The sequence below is a fragment of the Chiloscyllium punctatum genome, chromosome 23 (genome assembly GCF_047496795.1).
Source record: "Chiloscyllium punctatum isolate Juve2018m chromosome 23, sChiPun1.3, whole genome shotgun sequence".
Taxonomy (NCBI): domain Eukaryota; kingdom Metazoa; phylum Chordata; class Chondrichthyes; order Orectolobiformes; family Hemiscylliidae; genus Chiloscyllium; species Chiloscyllium punctatum.
Window position 1 is genome coordinate 54,162,168 of NC_092761.1, and position 19,039 is coordinate 54,181,206.

Below are 19,039 nucleotides of genomic sequence, written 5' to 3' on the forward strand. Positions count from 1 at the left end.
AATGTTTTCCTCTGACACAGAGAATCAAAGCCTAAATTTGAACAGGAAACTTCAAAATTAAACTTCAGAGGCTAAACAAGTTAATATTAAAACATACCAGCTCAAGGAAACCAAAATCGGAAGTATGTCATTTAAAGCATCATCATTGATTTGAAAAGTCAATGATTATCCTCCATCTAAAATGGTCAATGACAGGCTAATCCCAATAGATAGCTGAAATAAAATGGCTTTTCTTTCATAATCTTTTTCTTTTGCTTAGGTCTGAATTAAAACTTTGAATGTAGTAAATTAATATACTAGACAGAGTTTTCAATTAAGATGCCAATTCACTGAACCATTCAAAATCACACCTTACATGTTTTCTCGTATTCTGAAGTTTCAGTTTATCTAATTGCCATTCATACATACTGACAGCAGCTTGCTTAAGAATCTGCAAACAGAAAAAAAATGCAGTTTTTAGCACAAATTTTGTCATGAAGATCCATTTAAAGAAATAGATAACACAGAGCCAGTGTCTGTGAATTACATTTAAATAAAAGCTTAATTCAAAAAAACAGAAAATAATGGCATTTTCATGAATAATCTCAGACTGATCAGTGAATCCTGGGACCAGTACGCTAAATACCAAGCTAAACTCCGGAGACATGGCTCCAAATCTGACAACAGTGAATTTGAAGCATACTGAGAATAGATATGATAGTTGGACATCTTGATGTAACAGTGGCATTAGTCGTGTGCAAAAAAAAATGTGAAGAAAGGATTAAGCAGTCTGTATGTCTGAGAGATAGTTACAGGGAGCTCCACTTGGCACAAGGCTTGCTGAACCCTCAAGTAGACCTATATCAGTCACTCATCAGTAATGGGAAATCATGACAGCCCTCAGACTGTCCACAGGGTCAACATGAGCCAACTCTCCAAAGTGCAGTATAGAATCCAGAGGCACAAATCTCAAGCCAACACAATCCAGAATTAAGTTTCAGTAAACTGATTCTCAAATTGAAATACAGTCTCAGTAGAACACTATCGCCAAGCTCTTGTAAAAATCCATTTGGTTTACTAATAGCTTTCATGGAAGGAAATCTGCCATTCTTAACTGGTCTGGCCTACATGTGACTCCAGACCCAGAGTGACCTTTAACATCCTCTGAAATAGCCCAGCAAGTTCGTCAGCTTTTGAGCAATGAGGGATGAGCAACAAATCGTTGACAGCGAAACCAAAATCCTGTGAATGAATTAAAGAAAGAGAGCAAATGGCACCTTTTTGTCAGAAGGTTACCACAAAATTTCAACATTGGAACTGACTTCAATTAATGTCCAGTCCCTGTTGTTCATCTGAATATCATACTGTGGAAAACTATCTCTCACTCCATTCACAAAGAAGATTGCAACCACTTAAACATGAACAATCTCAGCAGAACAAGTTCTTGCGTTTTCTATTTTGGGTGTCACGCTATAAACTTGTCATTAGATACATTAAAAATCACTTTCTGTGAATTGAGTCACATTGTGAATTGCAGAAAGTGTAAGCTTACCATTGCCTTGGGTGACAGTGGCCAGTGTGACTAATGACTCTTGCTTAACTAGTGAATTATTTCTTTAAGGGTCTTGATGTGCTGCCAGGAATTTGAAAGGAATGTTTTTTTAAAAAATCTACTTAAAACAAACTGCTCTCTCTGGAGAGGACAATTTGTCACACTTTTAATGAGGCTTAGTTTATGAAAACAGAAAAATGAATCACGCAGTATAATTTAAATGAAAGTTTCACCCTTATGACTGGAAAACATAGAGTTAGCCATGTGAGGCACACAGGACCAATGAGGAGAATTTCACTCCAGGAGACCATAAAAAAGAGGTTTGTTTGATGCCCTAGTCTGTTATTTATAGTACGATTTCACCCATGGCAGGATTAATTTACACCCAGCATTGAACCTTGCTTTGGGATCTGTTCATCTGTGTTAGTAGACAGACACTGGAGGTTATACGCAGCTCAGTCTTAAATAAGGCAGTTAGGCTTAACCATTTTAAATTTTCAAAGGGATCTGTAAAGTAGAAACAGGGAATCTCAGCATTAGGAAGGAGAACGCAAATAGCACAGACACAAGCAGAAATGAATAGTTTGATATAAGGAGATAACTTTTCACACAAAAATGTGGAATAACTTTATGGAAGAACATTGAAGCAAAGAGGATGAGGTAGTTGTGTGTACTTCTGGAAACAGTTATGATTGTGGAGGCTTAAGAAAGTGGTGAATTGAAGAAAAACCTGGGAAAAGTCTTTCCAAACCTTTATCCATCTCATATAATTCAATTCTTAGAATTTTCAAAAATGCTCAACTGTATTCCTGCTACAATTGAGCTTTACTGAAGTCTTTATCACTGAATCTTGAAGACTAATCTTCACAAGTAAGAGCTCTAATTCCAAAAAAATTCCTTTGGACCTCTGGGGGTCAACACCTGACCCAGTAACTCACAGGTAGCTGTATCAAAAGGTGTCAGGTAGGGGTGTATTGACTCAAATACAAGGTCAGCTAAATTCTTAGCCTAAAACCAGCACTTAAGCTAGAAATTTTTAGAATCTCCCATGCATTAATTTTCATTTTAAAAAAAAGCAAATTACCAGGACAGTGCGGCTCCAAACTAGTTGCCCACTTCTTGCACCACTTTATCCCACACTCCAAGTAATCCTTGACCTCATGCAACCAAAACTGCCCACATAGCCTGAACCACTTAGTCTGAAATCTGGTATAGTCTCCGTCAAGTGGGTATCAAATGTGAGGTCCACAACAACAGATATTGCTGGACACACCCAGCAGATCTGGCAGCCTCTGTGGAAGGAAAGCAAAGTTAACAAGCAAAGGTAGCAAGAGATATGGGCCAAATGCAAGTAAATGGAGTTAGGCGACAGGTCAGTCATGATGTTATTTTATGGCAGAACAAGCTTGAGAGTCTCCTGATTATATAGAGATCATCTAGCTCTTGGCACAAAGGAGACAATTTCAGAGTTTGCAGTTGACACAAAGCCTGAGAGAACTGTTGGCTATGAGGAGGACAATGTGGAAATTCAAAAGGACATTTAGCAGTTGTTGGAGTGGATGCATACTTGGCAGACGGGGTTCAACGTGGCAAAATGTGAGATGATACACAAAGAACATGGTGAGGCAGTGTAAAAGATTCTATCAGGTGTGCAGGATCAGAGAGAACTGTCTATGTAAGTACTTAAATTGTTAGTGGTGGTAGGATGTGTAGAGACAGCTATTAATAAGGCATACAGTAACCTAGATTTCACAAAAAAGGGCAAGAGTGTAAGAGGCATTCAAGAAGATATTGGATACTTATTTAAATAAAAATAATGAGCAGGGTTATGCTGAAAAGATAAATTGACATTGTAAACTTCTCAGAAAGCCAGTGAGGACATGATGGGTCAAATGCCCCTTCTACACTTCATTACTTCTGTGATTCTGTGACTCTTGGTAACTCTCTGAGGATAAATGTGAACGTTAGCTTTTGAAATTCCATTTTAGCAGTGCTGACATATTAACAATGCCATGGAGATCTAGAGATATACATAGACAATGAGCATGGCAGTGCATGACTGATGTTAATGCTTCAGACAGACAGATATTGATCTTTAATGTGGATTTTTATCTGACAATGAGCTCTGTAGATGTCCCTTTGTTGTCAGGTACTCAAAGAGGTCACACTAGTTTTGAAGGGGGAAACAAATTAAATCATTGAGCTAATGGGACTGGGAGAGTCAGCAGAGGTACCATATAGAATATGGTCTTATTGATCTTTGGTACATTTAGGTTGATACATAGCATCTGGAAGCTAAGTCTTTTTGACTTTATACTAACTTTATGGGAATATTCTCCTCATGAAAATTTTTAATGGAAGATTAGAGACTTCTTTATAAAAGTACGTCTGATTCAAACTCTAGCCAAAATGAAATTCAATCTGATTGAACAGGCCTGAATTCCTATGTCATAGCAGAGAGCTGTACACCTGCAGCATCAGTACAGATGTTACCTCCATCCATTCCTAGCAATCATTCTTAGGGTAGTTACAGCTTAGACCGAATTGGGAGGCATGAGAAAACAACATCAAAATTATACTTTGCAGAGTGTTTCCTGATTGGAGATCGTTATTTTAAAGAAATAAAAATGCACAAAGAAAGATAATGATGTGAAAATGCTACTGCAACTCATCTTTATGTGCTCCTGATTCTGACATTGAGATTCATGCCTCTGGGATCCTGACTCTATCTCCAAGGCCCATTTGCATGGGATCCACTCTTTTCCAATATATATGCTTTTGCATTGTGAACATTTTTAATAGATTTCCCAGCACTGTTTATTGCACAGAAACTATGGACACTCCAGTGATTCACCAAAGTTGACAACAATCCTTATAGACGATGCACAGCATGACTTACGGACACAGAGAGGAATGAGGATACAATAAAACTATGGGGAGGTTTGAAAAACAAATATTGAACTCATAGGGAAGTTCAAAGGAAAGAATTATGTTAAATTCTCATTTATCATGACAATAAGAATGGATTTTTATCTAAGGAAGATTGGAGACATTTAAGAATACTCGTGAGATTTGAAAGAAGGTTGAAGATGTCCGTTTTCTGAAACATTAAGTTTTAGGAATGGTTATTGAGCCAGTCTCAGAGAGAAAAGTTTAGTTGCTTAGCACTTACAGATTCTTCATCATTGCTGATACCAAACACCAGCAAGCAGTTGTAACAATGAACATCTTGTCATTTGGTTGCACAGAACTTGAGTATTGTTGAAAAAAAGATACATTTTGTAGAAGTCTTTCATCTTGCTCTCAGTCAGCCTTCCTGTTTTAAAATTTAAACAATGCAAAGCAGTTAACTGTCGATCAGTGTTAATATATGTATCCTCCAAGTAACACCTTTACTAACCAGTCTCCTTGTCGACAAATCAACACTCACCTCTCATTCAGTTGGTATTCGTGTGACAGGTCCTGATGCATACAAGGTAAAAACTTTGTCAAAATGTGTCTTTTTTCAATAACATAATGGACATTGTTAATCATCCATTAGCTCTGCATCTGACAAAAATGAATAATATGAATGAACAGCAACTGAAAAGCCGAAAACACCACATGAGAAGCAGCTGTTGGCAGCTGAAAATTGGCGCCAGTCAAACGTTTCAAACTGCTGTGATCAATTAGAAAGCAAAATCTATTGATCCCTTGATTCTGACTACAGTTAACAACTGGCCACCATCTGACTGGGATTTTCAAAAGGTCTACTAATAGTTTCTTAAAATAAAAATGATCAACATTTAATAATAGCAGGACAGCATTGCATTGTCTAAGATTTGATACATTTTTTAATTACTCACAGACTAAATCCTTGTTGATTTTCCAACCTGCAGAATTTGCTCTTGATGCAAACTCAAGCTATGGTAAAAGACATCGTTTAATTACTGCTGAGGGGTTTTTTTTAGCTGAAACGAGATTCTGGGAGACTTAAACGTTTACCTATAACATACAAAATTTTTTTGTGAACACCTAGAGATACGCTAATGGTTTTTTGAAGAGTAACAAAGGAGAAAAAAGGGAGTTAAAATAGTTAGCGAACAGGAGCAGACTGAGCTTCACAATTTCAACCATATCAGTATTGTATTTGGACTTAGGCTCAGGTCTATTCAAATCGGAAGTTCTCATAATACCAATATTTCATTGTGAACAAGATCAATACACTGCATCTGAATTCACCAAATTCATGGTCCTTGGATATTGGGCAGCAGAGTCTACCAGTTCAATATTTCATTAAAAAGTGAATACTGAAACACCTCAAAACACCTTGACAAATAGAGAATTAATATAAAGCACTGTGAGATGCCCTCCAGTCATATTAGAAACAATATGAATTCCAACTCTTCCTGTTAGTTATGCCGTCCAGCAAATACGTTGCATGCCAGGAACAGGGAGAAAAGTTGAAAGCATGCCCACTCTGATTGCAATTTTTTGGTATCAGCATCCAGATCAGAACTGGATTCAACTTTTCTATGATTATCCACATGATTTATTAATCTAATTAATTTGGATTGGATTTGGATTTGCTGAGAGTTTTTCATCAATGTCTTCTGAAAAACAGAAACTGTCAAATGGAGGTTTCCTCTGGTCAGGACTGGATATATTTTTGATATTACAGTCATAGAGTTATCATACAATCATAGAATCCCTACAATGTGGAAACAGGCCATTTGGCCTAACAAGTCCACATCGACCCTCGGAAGAATACCCCACCCAGACCCATTCCCTTACGCTGCTGCTCTACATTTCCCTGACTAATGCACCTAACCGACATATCCCTGAACACCATGGGCAATTTAGCATGGTCAATTCACCTAACCTGCATACTTTGGATGATGGGAGGAAACCGGAACACCTGGAGAAAACCCACGCATAGACTGGGAGAACATGCAAATTCCACACTGATAGTCGCCCAAGCCTGCGTCTTTGGCAATGTGAGGCAGCAGTGCTAATCACTGAGACACTGTACTGCCCAAAAGTTATACAGCAAGCTAACAGACTCTTTGATCCAAGCCATCCATGTTGACAATTTGGCTGTTTGTTCACGGAATGTGACACACTATCAAGGTGGTAGCATTAGCTGTCCCTCCATAATTACAGCTGAAAATGTGTTGCTGGAAAAGCGCAGCAGGTCAGGCAGCATCCAAGGAACAGGAGAATCGATGTTTCGAGCATAAGCCCTTCTTCAGGAATCCAAGGGCTTATGCCCGAAACATTGATTCTTCTGTTCCTTGGATGCTGCCTGACCTGCTGCGCTTTTCCAGCAACACATTTTCAGCTCTGATCTCCAGCATCTGCAGTCCTCACTTTCTCCTCCATAATTACACTTGAGAAGGTGGTGATGAGCTAGCTTTTTGAACTTCTGCAATCCTCAGGATTGTGAAACACCCAAAGTGCTGCTCAGGAGGAAGTTCCAAGATTTTAACCAGAAATGGTGATATAGTTCCAATTCAGGATGGTGTGTAAATTGGAGGAGAACTTTGAAGGGGTTGCATTCCCACTTATCCATTGCACCTCTTATTCCAGGCAGGATAGATCCCCAAGCCTCCTTTGACAGCACATTTAAATTTGTGGGCCTCTCTTGTTAACAGCATTGTGGATCTACCTACGGCATATAGATAGCAGCAGTTCAAGAAGGCTGCTCACCACCCCCTTCTCAAGGACATGTAGGGATGGGCAATAAATACTAACCTTGTCAGTAATGCCCACATCCAGGAATGTATTGAAGAAGTTGTAGTTTTGGAAGAGTCTGTCAGAGGAGTCTTGCTGAGTTATTTCAGTGCATTTTATCAATGGTACACATTGCTGCTATTATGAACTGACAGTGGAGGAAATGAATGTTTATATGGGAAACCTTATCAACTGGTCAGTTTTGTCCATTGCATAATATTGAGCAACTCTTCAGCCTTCTTGTGAACAATGTGCAAGGGGTTTATCTTATTATACCCTTCACTGCACGTCTAGCTATTCAGTCAGGTCAAATGCTGTATGATCCAACATTCAGGCATAGCTTTTTAATTGAATTATAAATTATTAGAGGCAAACAGAAGTTTGAATGATTCAATGCTGACCACTACTCTTGTTGACCAGTTAGGTGGACGGCTGTCATTTCCCATGCCTGGAGGTCAGGTAAATGTATGCCAGTGGGAACCGGCCCTTAATTAGTCAATAAATAGTCCATTAATAACTTCACAACTGAATAGCCTCACTTGGTAGCAGGACCCGCCACCCTCTGGACATTCCCCACCACCCCCCACCCTGCCCAAATTGAATGCAGGTGGAGGCGGGCAGTTACAAGGTGGGGCTCTGGGACACTACCATCCTGTTAAATTAATTTGGCTTCCTACTTTTAGGCTCACTGCCTCTGGAACTGGAAGATTCCATTCCATGAATCAGCCAGCAGATCATGAACAGCAGGAAAAAGATTTGAAAATTAACATTGTGTGTGAAGTCTTTGTCGAAACTGAAGGATGAATAACTTTAGAGTACTTAGGAACAGATTAAACAGAACATTTGCAGATAGAGAGAACAAACACAGAATGACAATTGAACATAAATATAGACACACACACACCCACACACACATATACTAAACTTCACTGTCTCCCATATAAGCACACACATTCAATCACACATAGATATACACAGACACAGGTTCACATATACACACACACACAGATCCAAGCACAGAAATACACTGTAGGGGTCTACTGTAGGGGTCTTCGTCCAAATTACCTACTCATTAACAACCTGAACAAGACACACTGGTGCCAGAGGGCTCAGGTCGCCAGAGAAAAATGAATGCATATGAGAAACAGCTACAAGGTTTCAACATAACTGGCACACAGACTCACAGGCAATGGCTCACATACATAAACAGAGGTCACACATCACTGCTGGACCCACATGTAGCAATGTAATAACATTTTTCTGATATCTAAATGTAATACACATTAGGCACATGGATTCCATTTACTTGAAGATTCTGGTGGGTTTATTTACACCTAAATGAGCACAGACACCACAGATGTAGTCTGTGTCCAGAGTTCCACAACACGAGTGACTGAAGCTCCTGGTTGTGTTGTCATCCAAGTACAGGCTTATTCTTATGTTGGGTTTTAAGGGACATCACTCTGACAGCATTAATACAACACAGCACAGTCCGACACAGTCGTGATGATTACACATTTAGTGATTAGTTTGTTTTAATTCTTGGGATGTTGTTTGCACTGGCAAGGCCAGCATTATCACTCATCTGCAGGAAGTGACGAGGAACATTCTTCTTGAATTGTTGCCCTCTGCAAAAATATTTCTGAATGGTAACAGTGAAGTTTGTGATTCTAGGGGAATTTGGAGTGAATAGTGGACACATTTACCTATTCTCCTTGCCCTTCTATGTGTTTGAAGTTTGCTGGTTACTGGCAAAGATATTTTGATAAATTGCTGAGTCCCTCTATGAGATCATGTGGACAAGTGGTCAGGGAAGGTGAAGGTTCATATTAGACGCAGACATTTAAAAACAGGAGGAGACTGTGGCCAGTGCAGAAACACCTCAGGAAGCAGTATCCTGGGAATTTCCAATGCTGTCTTTGAACATTTGCCTGAAAATGTTTTTGGAGTTGCTCTCATCTTACTGCGGCAATTGCAGAACAAGATGTTCCAAGCACCACATCCACAAAGTTGCATTGGATTCGATTCCTGAACTGCTGAATTATGAAGGCTAGTTGGAGGGACATGAACATGCCTTTATTAATTAACCTACAGCACTGTGTTAGAAATTGCTTTTTATCCCGACAAATCAAAAATGACCAGAATGGAAGAAAAAGTAGTCACACTTCTCAGAATCACTTTGGATTTTTTTTTGCCAAATTGAGGACAGTAAAGTCTTCACTGTTTTTAACTGGTGTCTTTTTCTGCAGGGTTTTGGATGCTTGCTGACTGGTTTATTAGCACAGCAAGGGATCAAACTTCGGTCATACACAAAGGCAGCTCAGTTCAGCTGTTCTCACTCGAATTTTAACTTGGAAGCTGATTTCACTCTCTCCAGACATGTCCAATCCTTATCCATAAAAACACTCCAGCTGATATCATCAGAAAACAGCTTCTGGTTTTGTCTTTTCTGATGAATCTGGATTAGAAGAGTAAAACTCACATCTCCAGCTGCACTGAGGACTCCAGGGTAGATATTAAGCTGTTACTGAGAGTGGAGACAATTGAGGCTTAACATTCTCCTTTTCTGAAGGTTGCTTCTTTTTAATGAGAGAACTTGTCACTGCAGGATTCCCCATTCTGACAACATCTGGCAGAGAATTTGAGACCCAGAGGAAAAGTGGTAGCACAGACTAATCACTCTGCTGTTGCAGCAGAGTACGTAGCAGGCAGTCTTCTCAGTTTTCCTGCATAACCTAGGGTCTTAGGATTTGACTGAGATGGAATGCTATTTCATTTGCCTTTAAGTTAGGAAGCCATCTTGGTAAAGGGAATGAAGCATAGGGCAGGAGTGGCTATGGCTGAGCCCCTTCACTATCAATTAAAATGGACTCATTTAAGATTTCCCTGGGCACTTTGTCAACATATCATCAACATGAATACAAAAGGTAGGGTCTTGGGGAGTGTTGCTGAACAGAGAGACCCAGGATGCAGGTGCATAGTTCCTTGAAAGTTGAGCTTCGGGTAGACAGGGTAGTGAAGAAGGAGTTTGGCACGTTTGCCTTCATTGTTCAGTGGATTGATTATAGGAGTTGGAATGTCATGTTACGGTTATACAGGACATTGATTAGGCCACTTTTATGATATTGCATTCAATTCTGGTCTCCCTGTTACAGGAAAGATGATATTAAACTTCAAAGGGTTGAGAAAAGATGTGCAACGATGTTGTCAGGGTGGGAGAGGCTGAGTAGGCTGGGGCTATGTTCCCTGGAGCTTTGGAGGCTGAGGGGTGAAGGGGTGACCTTATAGAAGTTTATAAAATCAAGAGGGGGATGGATAAGATAAATAGCCAAGATCTTTTTCCAGGATAGGGGAGTCCAAAATGAGTGGGTATAGGTTTAAGGTGCGAGGGGAAAGATATAAAAGGGACCTAAGTGGTATGTGTATGGAATGAGCTACCAGAGGAAGTGGTGGAGGCTGGTACAATTGCAATTTAAAAGGCATCTGAATGAGTATATGAATAAGAAAGGTTTCGAGGGAAATGGGCCAAATGTTCACTTTATATATAAATGATCTGGATGAAGAGACTGGGGGCATTCTGGCGAAGTTTGCCGACGATACAAAGTTAGGTGGACAGGCAGGTAGTACTGAGGAGGTAGGGAGGCTACAGGAAGATTTAGACAGTTTAGGAGAATGGTCCAAGAAATGGCTGATGAAATTCAATGTGAGCAAATGCAAGGTCTTGCACTTTGGAAAAAAGAACACAAGCATGGACTACTTTATATACGGTGAGAAAGTTCATAAAGTACAAAGGGACCTGGGAGTGCTAGTCCAGGATTCTCTAAAGGTTGACTTATGAAAGCAAATATAATGTTGTCATTTATTTCAAGAGGGTTAGAATGTAAAAGCAGTGATGTGCTACTGAGACTTTATAAAGCTCTGGTTAGGCCCCTTTAGAATGCTGCATTCAGTTGTGGGCCCCACACCTCAGGAAGGACATACTGGCACTGGAGCATGTCCAGTGGAGATTCACATGGATGATCCCGGGAATGGTAGGCTGTATATACGATAAACGACTGAGGATCCTGGGATTGTACTCATTGGAGTTTAGAAAGTTGAGGGGAGATCTAATAGAAACTTACAAGATACTGCATGGATTAGAAAGGGTGGACACTGGGAAATTATTTCCATCTGGTGGGGATACTAGGACTGGTGGGCACAGCCTTAGAATTAGAGGGGGCCAATTTAGAATGGAAATGAGGAGCCATTTCTTCAGCCAGAGAGTGGTGGGCCTGTGGAATTCACTGCCACGGGGCGCAGTGGAAGATGGCATGTTAAATGTCTTTAAAGCAGAGATTGATAAATTCTTAATCTCGCAAGGAATTAAGGGCCATGGGGAGAGTGCGGGTAAATGGAATTGAAATGCCCATCAGCTATGATTAAATGGTGGAGTGGACTTGATGGGCCGAATGGCCTTACTTCCACTCCTATTTCTTATGGTCTCATGATCTTAAATTAGTTTAGGACATCTGGTTGGCATGGATGAGTTGGACTGAAGGATCTGTGTCCATGCTGTGCAGCCCTAGAACTCTATTTCTCCTAGAAATTCTTGAAAAACTACATGTAAAATGAGTGAGGTCTTTGATGGGTTACCCAACAGTATACTGGATTAGTGGTGTTCCTTAGATAGATTTGGGTGCACACATTGTTCCAGTAATAGTCATCTTAATTGAGGAATAACTACACAGGTGTTTATTCTGACACTTCATTTTTGGAATGAGAACAATATGTTTTTTCAAATAATTCTTGAAATGTTGCTGACCGAATGAGTAGTCGGACTGGGTCATCCCAGGATGAGAGAGGTGGTTGCAGGGTTGGTTAACTGCTTGGATGTCCAGCGCCACCTCCAAACTTTGAAAATAAAATGTAGAACATAAATGATCTCTCCAGCGCTCACCCTCACACCCTTTTACCACCAAGACACCTACCCCACACGGTAGTTCAGTGGTTAGCACTGCTGCCTTACAGTGTCAGGAACCTGGGCTCGAATCCTGAGTCAAGTTTGCACATTCTCCTTTTGTCTGTGTGGGTTCCACTGGCTGCTCTAGTTTCCCCCCCGATAGTCCAAAGATGAGCAGGTTAGATGGATTGGCCATGCCAAATTGTCCTTTAATAGTCAGGCTGTGTGGATTTACTATGGTAAGTGTGGGAGTATGAGGATAGGGTAGGGGAGTTGCTCTTTGGAGAGTCAGTGCAGACTTCATGGGCCAAATGGCCTCCATGTGCACCATAGGCTTGTAAAGCTGCACCAACCAATGATGCCTCATACTTTATATCTGTCCCTGAAGCCATAATTTAAACATTAGTTTTGAAATTCCAGAGACGAGAGTCATCGAGACGTATGGTATGGAAACAGACCCTTCGGTCCAACCCATCCATGCCAACTGGATATCCCAACCCAATCTAGTCCCACCTGCCAGCACGTGGCCCATATCTCTCCAATCCCTTCTTATTCATATACCCATCCAAATGCCTCTTAAATGTTATAATTGTACCAGCCAGTAGCACTTTCTCTGGCAGCTCAATCCATACACGTACCACCCTCTGCGTGAAAAAGTTGCCTCTTAGGTTCTTTTATATCTTTCCCCTCTCACCCTAAACCTATGCCCTCTAGTTCTGGACTCACCGACCCCAGGGAAAAGACTTTGTCTATTTACCCTATCGTTGCTCCTCAAAATTTTGTAAACCTCTATAAGGTTTGTAAACCCCTCAGCCTCCGACTCTCCAGGGAAAACAGCCCCAGCCTGTTCAGCCTCTCCCTATAGCTCAAATCCTCCAACCCTGGCAACATCCTTGTAAATCTTTTCTAAACCTTTTCAAGTTTTACAACATCCTTCGGATAGGAAGGAGACCAGAATTGCATGCAATATTCCAACAATGGCCTAACCAATGTCCTGTACAGACGCAACATGACCTCCCAACTCCTGTACTCAATACTCTGACCAATAAAAGAAAGCATACTAAACGCCTTCTTCACTATCCTATCTACCTGTGACTCCATTTTCAAGGAGCTATGAACCTACACTCCAAGGTCTTTTTGTTCAGCAACATTCCCTAGGATCTTAACATTAAGTGTATAAATCCTGCTAAGATTTGCTTTCCCAAAATGCAGCACCTCACATTTATCTGAATTAAACTCCATCTGCCACTTCTCAGCCCATTGGCCCATCTGGTCCAGATCCTGTTGTAATCTGAGGTAACCTTCTTCGCTGTCCACTACATCTCCAATTTTGATGTCATCTGCAAACTTACCTCTTATGCTTACATCCAAATTATTTATGTAAATGACAAAAAGTAGAGGACCCAGCAACAATCCTTGTGACACTCCACTGGTCACAGGTCTCCAGTCTGAAAAACAACCCTCCATCACCACCCTCTGTCTTCTACCTTTGAGCCAGTTCTGTATCCAAATGGCTAGTTCTCCCTGTATTTCATGAGATCTAACCTTGCTAACCAGTCTCCCATGGGGAACCTTGTCGAATGCCTTACCTAAGTCTATATAGATCACATCTACCACTCTGCCCTCATCAATCCTCTTTGCTACTTCTTCAAAAAAACTCAATCAAGTTTGTGAGACATGATTTCCACGCTCAAAGCCATGTTGACTATCTCTAATCAGTCCTTGCCTTTCCAAATACATGTACATCCTGTCCTTCAGGATTCCCTCCAACAACTTGCCCACCACCGACGTCTGGCTCACTGGTCTATAGTTCCCTGGTTTGTCCTTACCACCCTTCTTAAATAGTGTCACCACGTTAGCTAACTTCCAATCTTCCGGCACCTCACCTGTGACTATTGATTATGCAAATATCTCAGCAAGAGGCCCAACAATCACTTCCCTAGCTTCCCACAGAGTTCTAGGGTACACCTGATCAGGTCCTGGGCATTTATCCACCTTTATGCATTTCAAGACATCCAGCACTTCCTCCTCTGTAATATGGACCTTTTGCAAAGCATCATCATCTATTTCCCTACAGTCTATATCTTCCATATCCTTTTCCACAGTAAATACTGATGCAAAATACTCGTTTAGTATCTCCTCCATTTTCTACGGCTCCACACAAAGATTGCCTGCTGATCTTTGAGGGGCTCTTTTCTCTCCCTAGTTACCCTTTTGTCCTTAATGTATCTGAAAAATCCCTTTGGATTCTCCTTAATTCTATTTGCCAAAGCTATCTCATGTTCCCTTTTTGCCCTCCTGATTTCTCTCTTAAGTATACTCCTAGTGCCTTCATACTCTTCTAAGGATTCACTCGATCTATCCTGTCTATACCTGACATATGCTTCCTTCTCTCTCTTAACCAAATCCTCAACTTCTTTAGTTGAATCCAACCAGACGGGATGAATGTAGATTTCTCAAGCTTCCTCATTTCCCCTCCCCCCACCTTATCTCAGTCCCAACCCCTGGATTCAGCACCGCCCTCTTGACCTGCAATCTTCTTCCCGACCTCACCGCCCCCACCCCCCCTCCGGCCTATCACCCTCATCCTCACCTCCTTCCACCTATCATATTCCCAGTGCACCTCCCCCAAATTCCCTCCCCCCTACCTTTTATCTCAACCCGCTTGGCACACCAGCCTCATTCCTGAAGAAGGGCTTATGCCCGAAAAGTCAATTCTCCTGCTCCTCGGATGCTGCCTGGCCTGCTGTGTTTTTCCAGCACCACATTTTTCAACTCTGGTCTCCAGCATCTGCAGTCCTCTCTTTCTCTTAGTTGATCTCAACTTCTTTAGTCATCCAGCATTCGCTATACCTACCAACCTTTCCCTTCACCCTAACAGGAATATACTTTCTCTGGATTCTTGTTATCTCATTCCTGAAGGCTTCCCATTTTCTGGCCGTCTCTTTGCCTGAAAACATCTGCCCCAATCAGCTTTTGAAATTTGATTCCTGATGAAGGGCTTTTGCCCGAAAGGTAGATTTTCCTGCTCTTCGGATGCTGCCTGACCTGCTGTGCTTTTCCAGCACCACTCTTTCTTTTTAGATTACATAGATTACATACAGTGTGGAAACAGGCCCTTCAGCCCAACAAGCCCACACCGACCTGCCGAAGCATAACCCACCCAGATCCAGTCCACAACATTTACCCCTGATCTAAACAGAGCACCACTCTGATCTAAACTTTTGAAAGTTCTTGCCTAATATTGTCAAAATTAGCCTTTCTCCAATTTAAGTGTCAGGAAAGTCAGGTTTTATAAACAGATATGCATTATGTTGTTCAATTAATTTCAAGGTAGAATAGGATTAGGAGTTTAAAGGGTATGAAACTACCATTTTTAAACTGGATTGGAAGCCTATGTGGTGCTGGAAGAGCTGCTAACTGCCTTTATTCCTGATGAAGGGCTTTTGCCCGAAACGTTGATTTCGCTGCTTGTTGGATGCTGCCTGAACTGCTGTGCTCTTCCAGCACCACTAATCCAGTATTTGATTTTCAGCATCTGCAGTCATTGTTTTTACCTCGTTGATTTTAACCCTACTGCGAATCCTCTTGCAAGGATGCCTGCCTTGAAGAAGTTTTCCTCCTCTCTCTACAAGAATCTCAGGGAGTCCCTCTACTCTCTCCCCACCCCCACCCTCCTCTAGCTTATCTCTCCACCCTTCAGGCTCACTGCCTTTATTCCTGATGAAGGGCTTTTGCCCGAAACGTTGATTTCGCTGCTCGTTGGATGCTGCCTGAACTGCTGTGCTCTTCCAGCACCACTAATCCAGTATTTGATTTTCAGCATCTGCAGTCATTGTTTTTACCTTGGAAGCCTATGTGTTTTACAGTAGTATGGAGATGGGCTTTGAAATGTCTGAGAGACAAAAGGAAATTTGTTATAGGTCCAAATCCTGTCACAGGATTTCCTCAGAATATCACTATATCTCACATATTTGAATATTTTATCTGAATTTGGGAGAGACAGAATGGAGATATATTCATATTCAGAATACCCTCCATTGTGTTGCGTGGCATTATCACTGAATTGATTAATGGGACAGATTTTGAACAGATCTATTAACTCAAGTTTGGGCTCCCATGAGGCACCTTGGTCATCAGTAGCAGCAGAATTATACTCCAGCACAACTTACAACATCATGGCCCACTCAACCATCAAGCCAGGGGATCAACCCTTGTTCAATAGAAAGTGGATTGGGGGCATGTCAGAAGCAGCTGCAGAAGTACTTAAATATAAGGTGTCCACCTTGTGAAGCTACCAAACAGGACTGCTTGCATGTCAAACAGGATGAGGAACAAGTGATAGATAGAGTTAAATGATCCCACGACCAATGGATCAGATATAAGTATTGCAGTCTTGCCACATCCAGTCGTGAATGGTGGTGGACAATTAAACAACTCACTGGAGGAGGAGGATTCACAAACATCCTCAATGATGGAAGAGGTCAGCACATCAGTGCAAAAGCTCATGCTGAATCATTCTTCAGCTGGAAGTGTTGAATGGATGATCTCTCCCAACCTCCTCCAGTTGTCACCAGCATCAGAGTTACTAGTCTTCGTCCAGTTGCATTTATTCCACATCATCATAGAATTCTTATAGTGCAGAAAGTTATCATTTGGCCCATTAAGTCTGCACTGACCCTCTGAAGGGCACCCCACACACATCCACACAGACAGCCACCCAATGCTGAAATCAAGCCCCGGGCCCTGAGCTGTGAGGTAGCAGTGCTATCCACTCAGTCACATTGGTGGTTGAAGGTACTGGGTTACTATTAAGCAGTGGGCCCTGAGAAAACTGGGGAAATAGTACAGAAGATTTGTGCTTCAGCAGTTTCCAATCCCTGAGCCAAGCTGTTCTCATACAGTTCAGTACTGGCATCAACCCAACAATATGGCAAACCGCCCAGGTATGTCCAGTATGCACAAAGCAGGACAAATCCAACCCAACCAATTACCACTCCACCAGTCCAGTCTAGATTAAGTGATGGACGGTGACATCAACAGTGCTATCAAGCAGCACTTGCTCAGCAATAACCTGCTCACACACATCCAATTGGGCTTCCACCAGAGTCAGCTCCCTGACCTCATTATAGCCTTGATTGAAATGTGGACAAAAGGAGTTGAATTGCAGAGTTGAGGTGAGAGTGATAGCTTCTATATCAAGGCTGCACTCAACTGAATGTGGCATCAAAATGTCAATAAAATGATATCAAGGACAAACTCTCTATTGCTGGGAGTCATACCTGGCACATAGGAAGATGGTTGAGGTTATTGCAGATCATTCATCTCAGCTCCAGGACATCTCTGTTGGAGTTCCTCAGGATAGTGTCCTAGGCCCAATCATATTCAGCTGCTTCATCAATGACTTTCCCTCCACCATAAGGTCAGAAGTGATGATGTTCGCCAGTGATTGCACAATGTTCAGCACCATTCATGTTTCCTCAGATTCTGAAGTAGAGCCCATGTTAAAATGAAAGAGACTTGTACAATATCCAGGCTTGCACAATATCCAATGAGTTCAAAAGTAGCACCATTCGTGTTTCAGTTGTTGCACCTCGGATGCTTTCGCCTTAAAGCACATCTGAAAGCTGAAGCTCTGAAAAGCACACTGTTTTGGTCTCTGGTAATCATCAGCTATTACCTGCCAGTAAGTCTTCCCTAAGCCTGCATCATATCACTGTAAACGTCATTTCATTTTACAATAACAGACAGCAGCTGGGCTCTAACTGTGAAATAGCATGTGTAAAAGAGAAACGAATCTTTAAAAGATTACAGTAAGATTTCTGCATTTTGTCTTGGACACCAGGGGGAAATACCGTGTTGAAAGATGGAACTGTTGTGGACGGAAAGCAGCTCTGTCAATCAGTGTGCTCAGTGATGTGCTGACAGCACAGGTGTATGTACAGTGGCAGTGAACTTCAACTATCACAAATCAGAAACCTGGGGATCACTGTAGCTGCATGGAGTGCACAGCTTCATGGGTTTGAAATTTACTGCGTGTGAACTCTGATAGACAATGCAACCAGCCTGTCTAAGAAAGTGATTCTTGTGTACTTTCTCACAAAGCAGAGAGACAATAGACAATAGGTGCAGGAGTGGGCCATTCTGCCCTTTGAGCCTGGACCACCATTCAATATGATCATGGCTGATCATCCGTAATCAGTATCCTGTTCCTGCCTTATCTCCATACCCCTTGATTCCACTATCCTTGAGAGCTCTATCCAACTCTTTCTTAAATGAATCCAGAGACTGGGCCTCCACTGCCCTCTGGGGCAGAGCATTCCACACAGCCACCACTCTCTGGGTGAAGATGTTTCTCCTCATCTTTGTCCTAAATGGTCTACCCCGTATTTTTAAGCTGTGTCCTCTGGTTCGACACTCACCCATCAGCGGAAACATGCTTCCTGTTTCCAGAGTGCCCAATCCTTTCATAATCTTATATGTCTCAATCAGATCCCCTCTCAGTCTTCTAAACTCAAGTGTATACAAGCCCAGTCGCTCCAGTCTTTCAGTGTAAGGTAATCCCGCCATTCCAGGAATTGACCTCGTGAACCGACGCTGCACTCCCTCAAAAGCCAGAATGTCTTTCCTCAAATTTGGAGACCAGAACTGCACACAGTACTCCAGCTGTGGTCTTACCAGGGCCCTGTACAGCTGCAGAAGAACCTCTTTGCTTCTATACTCAATCCCTCTTGTTATGAAGGCCAGCATGCTATTAGCCTTCTTCACTACCTGCTGTACCTGCATGCTTACCTTCATTGACTGGTGTACAAGAACACCCAGATCTCTCTGTACTTCCCCTTTACCTAAATTGATTC

The 19,039-nt window shown here is 41.7% G+C and overlaps 1 long non-coding RNA gene across 1 annotated transcript in view; it reads right to left on the reverse strand.

Annotated features, from left to right (window-relative positions):
- Positions 1-17,785, reverse strand: part of LOC140494080 (uncharacterized) — an 87,462-nt gene extending 69,677 nt beyond the window's left edge. Inside the window, exon 1 of the long non-coding RNA XR_011963902.1 lies at positions 17,465-17,785. This is a non-coding gene — a long non-coding RNA (uncharacterized lncRNA). The remainder of the gene's footprint in view (positions 1-17,464) is intronic.
- Between the last annotated feature and the right edge of the window lie 1,254 nt (positions 17,786-19,039).